Genomic DNA, 14,064 nt, shown 5'->3' with positions numbered 1-14,064 from the left:
CCCATAGTCATACTGTAAATCAAAACCACCTAGAATAAAGTCCTTTTTTTAAAATAAAAATCCACACCACATTGAACAAATGTATTTAAAATTAACAAACAAAAATTATATTCACCTTACGCCCATTTCATTGAAGCCCTTGTCACCTGTAAAAAACAGAAAATAATAAACAACCATGATATTCACCTTACACCCAATCGATTGAAGCGCTTGTCCCCATTAAAAAAATGAAAATAATAAACAACCATATCCATCACCTGTCTGAAGTGAAGATGTCCCACATCATCATCCATGAATGCAATATGTGGTTTACAACCTGGACAACCTGCAATTCATGCAAGCCTCTCTTCTTGATTTCTAGTAAGCAGATAAAGAAACAACAAATCATTACACTTCTTCTATGTCTTATCTTGGTCATAATGGTGCTTCTCCACATCCCTGATGCACTGCCTCTCTTCTGTTAGCCACTAGGAGTTTCCTTAATTACCTGATTCCAAAGGAGGGGCTCAATAACATTGAGATAACTTGTAAAGCGCAAGTTCTTCCTTTTTTTGGAGTTGACTTATGAATTTTAATGTTTTCGATGACATAATATTTTTATTGATACCATATTGGGCTAGATATCATGTTTTGATCACTTGTCATTTTTTGACAAAAAAATGTAATTTTGCAATCCTTATTTTTCATTTACTGTTTTTACCAATTGGGTTAATTCATTTTATTTTTTTTATAGATCAGACTTTTCTAAACGTGGCGATACCACATATGTGTACTTTTTTATTCTCTTTATTTTTAATGGAGGCAAAGGGAGGTCATTTGAATTTTTATGTTTTTCTTTTTTACTTTTAACTGGTCTTATTAGTCCCTATAGGGGACGTAAATCTGCAATCATCTAATGGCTTGTGCTATATTCAGTGATTCAGTGATATTCAGTGACATAGCTTTGCTGTATATAGCAAAAATCGTAATAGTAAACAATTGTCCCCCAAAGTGAAAAGTTTGCAAAGTGAGTATAATTTGGGTAGAGATAGAAAACGGGGACTATTAATATCTCCTTCCCCTATTCACTTGGTGATTTCTTTTTAAAACTTTGCAGCTGATATGGCTTGATGGTCATCTACGGGTGCTGAATTACAATTCTGCCATAATACGGCCGGGGACCTAATGTATTGCTAATCAATTGCGTAATAATCTGTCTAGTTTCCATGTAGAAGCAAATTATTAGTGGAATTAAACACGTGATAAAGACTCTGAATATTTATTCCTTACCATGAAATCTCTGATTCAACTCTAAGCTCTTCTTTTTTTCTTTTTGTCTCTCTGGTCTCATCCTGTAAAACCTTAAATCACTTTCTAGTACACTGCACATATCTCGCTGGAGCTGGATCTTGTTACTATACTTTAATGACAACTTTGGCCTTCCATCGTCTATCTGATTGGAATCAATGCCAGGGCATTTGATCTTGTTCACTTTCTCCCCATAATGAAACCCCTCTGTGATGTGACAGCTATCGAATAACAAGTGGTCACAGCACCGGTGTTAACAAGAGAATGGCTTATGCGGGTAATTAGGCTGTTTTCTGGTCTCAGATCAAAGATTGTCAATAACTGCACTAAATAACATGTGGCTTTCTGTTACAATCACTCCATGAAATGCTGGTTGTAACAAGTGCAACGTTTTACCCTTTATTAAGTCAGGAACAATCATGTTAAATGTTCTTACAGTCTATAGCGAGCAGACCCTGTGTTCATTATACGGACCTGATAAAGGCTATGTTCACCCTATGTCTGTGGTGCACGTTTGCTCTATATGCGAGGAATGTACTGCATATATGGACTGTGTGCATTATCCCTCCACTGTGACATCACTGTGTGCATTATTACTATACTGTGACATCACTGTGTGTCTTATTACTATACTGTGACATCATTGTGTGTCTTATTACTATACTGTGACACCACTGTGTGCATTATTACTATACTGTGACATCACTGTGTGCATTATTACTATACTGTGACATCACTGTGTGCATTATTACTATACTGTGACATCACTGTGTGTCTTATTACTATACTGTGACATCATTGTGTGTCTTATTACTATACTGTGACACCACTGTGTGCATTATTACTGTACTGTGACATCACTGTGTACATTTTCACTTTACTGTGACATCTCTGAGTTTATTATCACTGTACTGCCACATCACTGTGTGCATTAGCTTTCTACTTTGACATAACTGAAACCACCATGTGCATTATTCCTGGAATGTAAAATTATTTTATATTCCTCCAGATTGTAACGTCACTGTATGCATTATCTCTGCACTGTGACATCACTGTGTGCATATCACTAAACTGTGAGATTACTGTGCATACTGGTACTGTGACATCACTATTTGTATTATCACTGCATTGTGACATCACTGCATTGTGACATCACTGTACTGCAAATTGTCTCTTCAGAGAGGAAGAGGACTAGAACTCTAGTGCCACCTATAGGAAGAAGCCATCCTAAAGGTCAATGTCGACCCTTTAACGAGCCTTGTCATATGACGGCTTAAATGTTTCCTCATCTTGGCATGCTTAATATGTCACTCTCCGCAAGGAGAAATGTCACCCCTTGAATTCCAATCAATGTACTGTGACATCTCTGAGTTCATTTTCACTGTACTGTCACATCACTGTGTACATTACCTCTGTACTTTGACATCACCCATTGTAATATAGCTGTACGCTGAAACTACTGTCTGCATTATTCCTTTACTGTAAAATCTATAATATAACACTGGGAGCGTCACTCTGTCTGAAGCCTTTATAGACTGCGCAAGCACCCTCGCAGTCTGAACCCCACAGAGTGACGCAGCCGAGGAGATCGCCGTATGCATAAGCACTGAACGCACACCGTGATCTCCAATGGAGAAACAGGGATGTGCCAGGAGGGTGAGTATGTTATATTCACCTGTCCCGTTCCAGTGCTGCGTGCCGCTCCGTCTTCCGGGTCCTCTGCCTGTGACGTTCAGTTCAGAGGGTGCGGTGACGTGCTTAATGCGCGCCGCCCTCTGAACAGTCACAGCCAGAGGACCCAGAAGACGGAGCGGCACGCAGCACTGGAAGTGTCGGGGGCCTGAGCTAGCGGCGACTCCGGCACCTGACCCCCACAGCGCACCGGTGCCCCCGCCTGCTCAGGCCCCCCAGCACTCAGCACCCAGCGACGATAGGTGAGTATGTTATTTTTTTATATATATATATCTCAGCAGCATACGGGGCATATAATAATATAGAGCATCATATGGGGGCCATAAACCTTTATGGAGCAGCATACGGGGCATATACTATGGAGCATCTTATGGGGGCCATCAACCATAATGCAGCAGCATATGAGGCATATACTATGGAGCATCTTATAGGGGCCATCAACCATAATGGAGCAGCATATGAGGCATATACTATGGAGCATCTTATGGGGGCCATCAACCTTTATGGAGCAGCGTATGGGGCATATGGATGGGAGCAGCAAATTACAGAACGGTGGTGCAGGATGGGAGCAGCACATTACAGAACTGTGGCGCAGGATGGGAACAGCACATGACAGAATAGGGCAGCACATGACAGAACGGGGGTGCAGGATGGAAGCAGCACATGACAGAACGGGGGCGCAGGATGGGAGCAGCACATGACAGGATGGGGGCGCAGGATGGGTGCAGCACATGTCAGAATGGGGGCGCAGGATGGGAGCAGCACATGACAGAATGGGGGCGCGGGATGGGTGCAGCAAATGTCAGAATGGGGGCGCAGGATGGGTGCAGCACATGACAGAATGGGGGCGCGGGATGGGTGCAGCACATAACAGGATGGGGGCGCAGGATGGTGCAGCACATGACAGGATGGGGACGCAGGATGGGAGCAGCACATGACAGGATGGGGGCGCAGGATGGAGCAGCACATGACAGGATGGGGACGCAGGATGGTGCAGCACATGACAGGATGGGGCGCAGGATGGAGCAGCACATGACAGGATGGGGGAGCAAGATGGGAGCAGCACATACCAGGATGGAGACCATATACCAATATAAATGCTCGCCACCCGGGCGTAGAACGGGTTCAATAGCTAGTTATTGTATATTTCTCTATACTGTGACAATACTGTGTGCATTATTCCTTTGATGTGACATCACTGTGTGCATTATTACTGTATTATGGCATTACTGTGTGCATTATCTCTATACTGTGTCAGCACTGTGTGCATTATCTCTGTACTGTGACATCACGGTGTGCTTTACTACTGTACTGTGTCAGTACTGTGTGCACTATCTCTGTACTGTCAGCACTGTGTGCATTATCTCTGTACTGTGACATCACTGTTTGAATTACCACTGGATTATGGCACCACTGTGTGCATTATCTGTGTCACGAAGTGACTGTCCTAGCGTTACACGACCCGATGAGTAGTCGATAACAAAACAGCAGAACACACAAGGGTGCACCGGGGACACTTTAACAACGGTGGGCCCTGCGATAGGGAATGGGGAAATGGACACCTCCTGCACTCTCCTAAGGATGTGCCCTAATCTTCCTGATGTCCCTATACAGGTTCTTCCAACCTGTCACCGAGCTGGATACCTTAGACCTCACTCGCCCTGCACCTATCCCTGGTTAGGGAATTGGCAGGTGAGAGCACTGGTCCCACCACTGCACTAATACAACGCAGGGAAAGTTACACAACAAAAGGGCAAAGAAACAATAACACCACACCTAGCTTTCTCTGCTGCAATGCACCGTACAGCAGAGTAATGCACCAGGTATGAGAATTCAGCTGAAGAACAACCGCACTCAGCAAGCTCCTTTTCCAGCAAGGTTGGTATCCAAAAGGACCTGTATAACCAACAGTCAGCTGATGCATCAGGTGACCTTATGAATGATGGTGGGAGTGGTCACAAACATCAGCTGACCCAGCAGCAATGCAATGCAATAACACCAGCAGCCACCGGGGGGAAAACTGCATTAACCCCAAATGACCAGAAACAAAAAAAGATTTTAATCAGAGGGAAACCAGATCTGCCACAGATCCAAACCTGGATCCTGATAATCTCTGTACTGTGACATCACTGTTTGCATTATGATTATTATTACTTATTTTTATAGCACCATTGATTCCATGGTGCTGCACATGAGAGGGGTTACTGTTATGGCTGGCAATCAGGCAACACAGCGTGCAGTAATCAGCGCACATACAGAGATCTGGCAATAACCAAAAACAATAGGACGAGCTCTGAGACGTGGAATCTCTGTAGACTGCAGTACCTGATCTATCCTCACACAACTATAAGCAGCAGTGGATTGCGCCTATCACTACCTATGCAACTCGGCACTGCCTGAGGAGCTGACTAGCCTGAAGATAGAAATACAAGCCTGACTTACCTCAGAGAAATACCCCAAAGGAATAGGCAGCCCCCCACATATAATGACTGTTAGCAAGATGAAAAGACAAACGTAGGAATGAAATAGATTCAGCAAAGTGAGGCCCGATATTCTAGACAGAGCGAGGATAGCAAAGAGAACTATGCAGTCTACAAAAAACCCTAAAACGAAAACCACGCAAAGGGGCAAAAGACCCACCGTGCCGAACTAACAGCACGGCGGTGCACCCCTTTGCTTCTCAGAGCTTCCAGCAAAAGTTAATAGCAAGCTGGACAGAAAAAACAGAAAACAAACTAGAAGCACTTATCTAGCAGAGCAGCAGGCCCAAGGAAAGATGCAGTAGCTCAGATCCAACACTGGAACAATGACAAGGAGCAAGGAAGACAGACTCAGGTGGAGCTAAATAGCAAGGCAGCCAACAAGCTCACCAAAACACCTGAGGGAGGAAGCCCAGAGACTGCAATACCACTTGTGACCACAGAAGTGAACTCAGCCACAGAATTCACAACAGTACCCCCCCCTTGAGGAGGGGTCACCGAACCCTCACCAGAACCCCCAGGCCGACCAGGATCAGCCACATGAAAGGCACGAACAAGATCTGGGGCATGGACATCAGAGGCAAAAACCCAGGAATTATCTTCCTGAGCATAACCCTTCCATTTGACCAGATACTGGAGTTTCCGTCTAGAGACACGAGAATCCAAAATCTTCTCCACAATATACTCCAATTCCCCCTCCACCAAAACAGGGGCAGGAGGCTCCACAGATGGAACCATAGGTGCCACGTATCTCCTCAACAACGACCCATGGAATACATTATGTATGGAAAAGGAGTCTGGGAGGGTCAGACGAAAAGACACCGGATTGAGAATCTCAGAAATCCTATACGGACCAATAAAACGAGGTTTAAATTTAGGAGAGGAAACCTTCATAGGAATATGACGAGAAGATAACCAAACCAGATCCCCAACACGAAGTCGGGGTCCCACACGGCGTCTGCGATTAGCGAAAAGCTGAGCCTTCTCCTGGGACAAGGTCAAATTGTCCACTACCTGAGCCCAGATCTGCTGCAACCTGTCCACCACAGAATCCACACCAGGACAGTCCGAAGACTCAACCTGTCCTGAAGAGAAACGAGGATGGAACCCAGAATTGCAGAAAAATGGAGAGACCAAGGTAGCCGAGCTGGCCCGATTATTAAGGGCGAACTCAGCCAACGGCAAAAATGACACCCAATCATCCTGGTCAGCGGAAACAAAACATCTCAGATATGTTTCCAAGGTCTGATTGGTTCGTTCGGTCTGGCCATTAGTCTGAGGATGGAAGGCCGAGGAGAAAGATAGGTCAATGCCCATCCTACCACAAAAGGCTCGCCAGAACCTCGAGACAAACTGGGAACCTCTGTCAGAAACAATATTCTCAGGAATGCCATGTAAACGAACCACATGCTGGAAGAACAAAGGCACCAAATCAGAGGAGGAAGGCAATTTAACCAAGGGCACCAGATGGACCATTTTAGAAAAGCGATCACAGACCACCCAAATGACCGACATTTTTTGAGAAACGGGAAGGTCAGAAATGAAATCCATCGAAATATGTGTCCAAGGCCTCTTCGGGACCGGCAAGGGCAAAAGCAACCCACTGGCATGTGAACAGCAGGGCTTAGCCCTAGCACAAATTCCACAGGACTGCACAAAAGCACGCACATCCCGTGACAGAGATGGCCACCAGAAGGATCTAGCAACCAACTCCCTGGTACCAAAGATTCCTGGATGACCGGCCAGCACCGAACAATGAAGTTCAGAGATAACTTTACTAGTCCACCTATCAGGGACGAACAGTTTCTCGGCCGGACAACGATCAGGTTTATTAGCCTGAAATTTCTGCAACACTCTCCGCAAATCAGGGGAGATGGCAGACACAATGACTCCTTCCTTGAGGATACTCGCCGGCTCAGATAACCCCGGAGAGTCGGGCACAAAACTCCTAGACAGAGCATCCGCCTTCACATTTTTAGAGCCCGGAAGGTATGAAATCACAAAATCAAAACGAGCAAAAAATAACGACCAATGGGCCTGTCTAGGATTCAAGCGCTTGGCAGACTCAAGATAAGTAAGGTTCTTATGATCAGTCAATACCACCACGCGATGCTTAGCACCCTCAAGCCAATGACGCCACTCCTCGAATGCCCACTTCATGGCCAGCAACTCTCGGTTGCCCACATCATAATTACGCTCAGCAGCAGAAAATTTCCTGGAAAAGAAAGCACATGGTTTGAACACTGAGCAACCAGAACCTCTCTGTGACAAAACCGCCCCTGCACCAATCTCAGAAGCATCAACCTCGACCTGGAACGGAAGAGAAACATCAGGTTGACACAACACAGGGGCACAGCAAAAACGACGCTTCAACTCCTGAAAAGCTTCCACGGCAGCAGAAGACCAATTAACCAAATCAGCACCCTTCTTGGTCAAATCGGTCAATGGTCTGGCAATGCTAGAAAAATTACAGATGAAGCGACGATAAAAATTAGCAAAGCCCAGGAATTTCTGCAGACTTTTTAGAGATGTCGGCTGAGTCCAATCCTGGATGGCCTGAACCTTAACCGGATCCATCTCGATAGTAGAAGGGGAAAAGATGAACCCCAAAAATGAAACTTTCTGCACACCGAAGAGACACTTTGATCCCTTCACGAACAAGGAATTAGCACGCAGTACCTGGAAAACCATTCTGACTTGCTTCACATGAGACTCCCAATCATCTGAGAAGATCAAAATGTCATCCAAGTAAACAATCAAGAATTTATCCAGATACTCACGGAAAATGTCATGCATAAAAGACTGAAAAACAGATGGAGCATTGGCAAGTCCGAACGGCATCACCAGATACTCAAAATGACCCTCGGGCGTATTAAATGCCGTTTTCCATTCATCTCCCTGCCTGATTCTCACCAGATTATACGCACCACGAAGATCAATCTTAGTAAACCAACTAGCCCCCTTAATCCGAGCAAACAAGTCAGAAATCAATGGCAAGGGATACTGAAACTTAACAGTGATCTTATTAAGAAGGCGGTAATCAATACACGGTCTTAGCGAACCATCCTTCTTGGCTACAAAAAAGAACCCTGCTCCCAATGGTGACGACGATGGGCGAATATGTCCCTTCTCCAGGGACTCCTTCACATAACTGCGCATAGCGGTGTGTTCAGGTACGGACAAATTAAATAAACGACCCTTAGGGAATTTACTACCAGGAATCAAATCGATAGCACAATCACAATTCCTATGCGGAGGTAGGGCATCAGACTTGGACTCTTCAAATACATCCTGAAAGTCCGACAAGAACTCTGGGATGTCAGAAGGAATGGATGACGAAATAGACAAAAATGGAACATCACCATGTACTCCCTGACAACCCCAGCTGGTTACCGACATAGAGTTCCAATCCAATACTGGATTATGGGTTTGTAGCCATGGCAACCCCAACACGACCACATCATGCAAATTATGCAGTACCAGAAAGCGAATAACTTCCTGATGTGCAGGAGCCATGCACATGGTCAGCTGGGCCCAGTACTGAGGCTTATTCTTGGCCAAAGGTGTAGCATCAATTCCTCTCAACGGAATAGGACACCGCAAAGGCTCCAAGAAAAATCCACAACGTTTAGCATAATCCAAATCCATCAGATTCAGGGCAGCGCCTGAATCCACAAACGCCATGACAGAATACGATGACAAAGAGCACATTAAGGTAATGGACAAAAGGAATTTGGACTGTACAGTACCAATAACGGCAGAGCTATCGAACCGCCTAGTGCGTTTAGGACAATTAGAAATAGCATGAGTAGAATCACCACAATAGAAACACAGTCTGTTCAGACGTCTGTGTTCTTGCCGTTCTACTTTAGTCATAGTCCTGTCGCACTGCATAGGCTCAGGTTTACTCTCAGACCATACCGCCAGATGGTGCACAGATTTACGCTCGCGCAAGCGACGACCGATCTGAATGGCCAAGGACATAGACTCATTCAAACCAGCAGGCATAGGAAATCCCACCATTACATCCTTAAGAGCTTCAGAGAGACCCTTTCTGAACAAAGCCGCTAGTGCAGATTCATTCCACAGAGTGAGTACTGACCACTTCCTAAATTTCTGACAATATACTTCTACATCATCCTGACCCTGGCATAAAGCCAGCAGATTTTTCTCAGCCTGATCCACTGAATTAGGCTCATCGTAAAGCAATCCCAGCGCCTGGAAAAATGCATCAACATTACTCAATGCAGAATCTCCTGGTGCAAGAGAAAACGCCCAGTCCTGTGGGTCGCCGCGCAAAAAAGAAATAATAATCAAAACCTGTTGAATAGGATTACCAGAAGAATGAGGTTTCAAGGCCAAAAATAGCTTACAATTATTTCTGAAGCTCAGGAACTTAGTTCTGTCACCAAAAAACAAATCAGGAATCGGAATTCTTGGTTCTAGCATCGATTTCTGATCAATAGTATCTTGAATCTTTTGTACATTTACAACGAGATTATCCATTGAGGAGCACAGAGCCTGAATATCCATGTCCACAGCTGTGTCCTGAAGCACTCTAATGTCTAGGGGAAAAAAAAGACTGAAGACAGAGCTAAGAAAAAAAAATGATGTCAGGATTTCTTTTTTCCCTCTATTGGGAATCATTGGTGGGCTCCTTGTACTGTTATGGCTGGCAATCAGGCAACACAGCGTGCAGTAATCAGCGCACATACAGCGATCTGGCAATAACCAAAAACAATAGGACGAGCTCTGAGACGTGGAATCTCTGTAGACTGCAGTACCTGATCTATCCTCACACAACTATAAGCAGCAGTGGATTGCGCCTATCACTACCTATGCAACTCGGCACTGCCTGAGGAGCTGACTAGCCTGAAGATAGAAATACAAGCCTGACTTACCTCAGAGAAATACCCCAAAGGAATAGGCAGCCCCCCACATATAATGACTGTTAGCAAGATGAAAAGACAAACGTAGGAATGAAATAGATTCAGCAAAGTGAGGCCCGATATTCTAGACAGAGCGAGGATAGCAAAGAGAACTATGCAGTCTACAAAAAACCCTAAAACGAAAACCACGCAAAGGGGCAAAAGACCCACCGTGCCGAACTAACAGCACGGCGGTGCACCCCTTTGCTTCTCAGAGCTTCCAGCAAAAGTTAATAGCAAGCTGGACAGAAAAAACAGAAAACAAACTAGAAGCACTTATCTAGCAGAGCAGCAGGCCCAAGGAAAGATGCAGTAGCTCAGATCCAACACTGGAACAATGACAAGGAGCAAGGAAGACAGACTCAGGTGGAGCTAAATAGCAAGGCAGCCAACGAGCTCACCAAAACACCTGAGGGAGGAAGCCCAGAGACTGCAATACCACTTGTGACCACAGAAGTGAACTCAGCCACAGAATTCACAACAGGTTACATACAAATTACTTTCACAGACTAACAATGATGGACTGATACAGATTCTACAGGATGGTGGGCAAGGAGACAATAGGTTCGGGGGGTTGCGGCAGCTCCCGTGTTGGTAAGAGGCTAGCTCCAGTGGTGGTGAGGAGGCAGCTAGGTCATTGCAGGCTGTAGGCTTTCTTGAAGTGATGGGTTTTCAGGTTCCATCTGAAGGATCTGAATGTGGTTGATAGTCGAACGTGTTGGGGCACAGAATTCCAGAGGATGGGGTATATTCGGGAGAAGTCTTGGAGGCGATTAGGTGAGGAGCAAATAAGTGTGGAGAAGAGAAGGAGGTCTTGGGAGGACCGGAGATTACGTGAGGGAAGATATCAGGAGATTAGGTCAAAGATATATGGAGGAGACAGATTATGGATGGCTTTGTAGGTCATTATTAGTAATTTGAACTGGATACGAGGAGGGAATGGGAGCCGATGGTGACATCCCCGTGTGTTAGAGAATCCAAAGTAATTATATGCATTTCATGTTCTGCACTTGTTGATGCAGGTTGTCTTCGTGAAGTGGGACCATGCTTCAAGTATTGCCATGAGGTTCCTTGGTTACTTGTTACACCCTGGCAAGAAGAACTGTTTTTCTATAGCTCTTTACTATGGTTTGTTCTTCCCAGAGGGACTCTTCCGTTATTCTTAAAGGGGTATACCCCTTGCAGACATTTATGTTGTATGGTGGCCATTTTGAGCCCCACATCTATGAGACAATTATGGTATTTCCTGTGTGTGTGAGATAGGAAACCCCTTTAAAAAACAAATAATAACACCTCAAATGCCTTAGCGGTAATTCTTGTGGATCTTGATCGAAATTTAAACCAGATGCACACTTAGTAAACTAAGTGAAGAAGCAATTATGAGTTCCGGATGGTTGCTTTTAAAATAATCTAGAAGACCAAGGTTAGTCAAATTACCGCAGACATGTCTAAGTTTCGCTTTTTGCTCCCATTGTCTTCGAATTGTCTTAATTTCCCAGACATCATGTCATTCAATTCTGTTACAAGTAAATTAAATCTAGCCAAGACTTAATAGTTTATCTGCTTGTAAATTCAAAGCATTTTCTGGTGCCAAGAAACTTTTAGTCTTCCCTTCAAAATAACAGATTAAATTATTTAAAATAAAAAAAAACAATCTTCCTAAATTGCCTGACAAGACTCATTTCTTAAGCTTGGTAAATTGGTTATTGACCTGTTCATTAACATCATCTCGTAGTAGTTTTTTTTTTTCTTTCTATTTTTTTCTATCTCTTTTCTATTGTTGCTCATCACCTAGGAATTGTGGAATGCAAAAAGTGCTCATCTTTTGTCGGGAGCCGAGAAAGGAGCTAGTTATTCACACATAGATTCCCCGTCTTTGGTGTCTTGTTTGCTGGGCACCAGTTATAATGGATACAAAACTGTATGGGGCATAGCAGACATGATGTACGCTCTACAGGAAATCTGAGTCAATGAATCATAAAGGCAGACTCCAACAGAGGCCTCAGAGTTTGAACAGACTGCTAAGAGACAGAAAAGCAGCTCATATGGCTTGCTTTCATATGGCAAGTGCGCATAAATTAGGAAGGAGAGAAATTGTTTAAAGAGATGAGGGGATGCTGCAGGCTACCTTGAACGGGCAGACGGCCAAGATCCTTGCTGCTCATCACACAGTGAGGATACTATCTTGCCGTACAGCAGTTCTAATTATCCGTTTAATCTTGGGCATTAATGACCACATTTTCAGTTTGCTTTGATAATGATTTTAGATTCTGTGATTTGTGACTTTAGACTTTCTTCTTGCATCCAAGTACATGCTAGTAAAGTGTTTGGCTAAGCATTTTTAAGAGTATCTAATAAAAGCTCATTGTATTTTGAAGGTATAGGGAATTTATTAGAATGCCTGGAATAAACATAAAGAGAACCTAAAAATATATTAAATATATAAATATTTTGATGTGCGTCAAAGTCAGCACATCTTCAGCAGACCTCCAATAGTAGCCAATGGTTCCCCATGACTGTGCTGCGGGGAGCCAATGGGAGCCATTTGAAAGCATGGCCATTGTTAGGGATTGAGAGGCACTTAAATGGTTAACCACTGGAGAAGGAATTTGGTTACAGCCATGGCGGTTAGAGACTGATGGCAGCAACAGCAATATACAAATGCCAGAATCACCCGATTCCTCCACACATGTGGACCCTTTCGCAGGACATTAATTCACATCCTAATGTGGGAAAGGGTTAATAAGGCTGTGGTTCAACTAAGAAGTTTCAAAGGGAGTGTTACAAATGTTTTTTCCAAGTAGAGATTTTGTGACTGGCAGCGAATATATTCTAAATTTTTCATCAAATTTTTTGGGAACATTCGTTGAAGCTGGTGAATTTCAAATTTAAAACCATCCGCTCATCTCTGGTGATTACTTCTCCAAGATGTTTGGAATAATCCCTGCTGATTTTCTTCAAAATCTGTGTACAAATGTACCTGAAACAATTATGCTTTGATGCAGTTCTAAAGGCAAAGGGCAGTCACATTCATTCACTTAATTTATTTTTTATCACTTAAAAAAATACAATGAACACTATTTTTAACGTATTCTTACTTTGCTGCATTTTTTCTACATCTGACTAAAACTTTTCCATAATACTGTATTTACAGTGGAGAAAATAAGTATTTAATACACTGCCGATTTTGCAAGTTCTCCCAACTTCAACTAATGGAGAGGTCTGTAATTTTTATCGTAAGTACACATCAACTGTGAGAAATAGAATCTAAAAATAAAAACTAGAAAATCATATTATATGATTTTTAAATAATTAAATTCCATTTTATTACTTGAAATAAGTATTGGATCACCTACCGACCAGCAAGAATTCTGGCTTTCACAGAACTGGCTTTTCTGTAAGAAGCCCTCCTACTCTGCAATCATTAGCTGTATAAATTTCACTTATTTTAACTTGTTACCTGTAATAATAATAATAATAATAATAATTTTTATTTATATAGCGCCAACATATTCCGCAGCGCTTTACAAATTATAGAGGGGACTTGTACATACAATAGACATTACAGCATAACAGAAATACAGTTCAAAACAGATACCAAGAGGAGTGAGGGCCCTGCTCGTAAGCTTACAAACTATGAGGAAAAGGGGAGACACGAGAGGTGGATGGTAACAATT

Source organism: Ranitomeya imitator, chromosome 8, assembly GCF_032444005.1.
Source record: "Ranitomeya imitator isolate aRanImi1 chromosome 8, aRanImi1.pri, whole genome shotgun sequence".
In the NCBI taxonomy this organism is placed as follows: Eukaryota; Metazoa; Chordata; class Amphibia; order Anura; family Dendrobatidae; genus Ranitomeya; species Ranitomeya imitator.
This window is presented reverse-complemented; position numbering follows the sequence as displayed.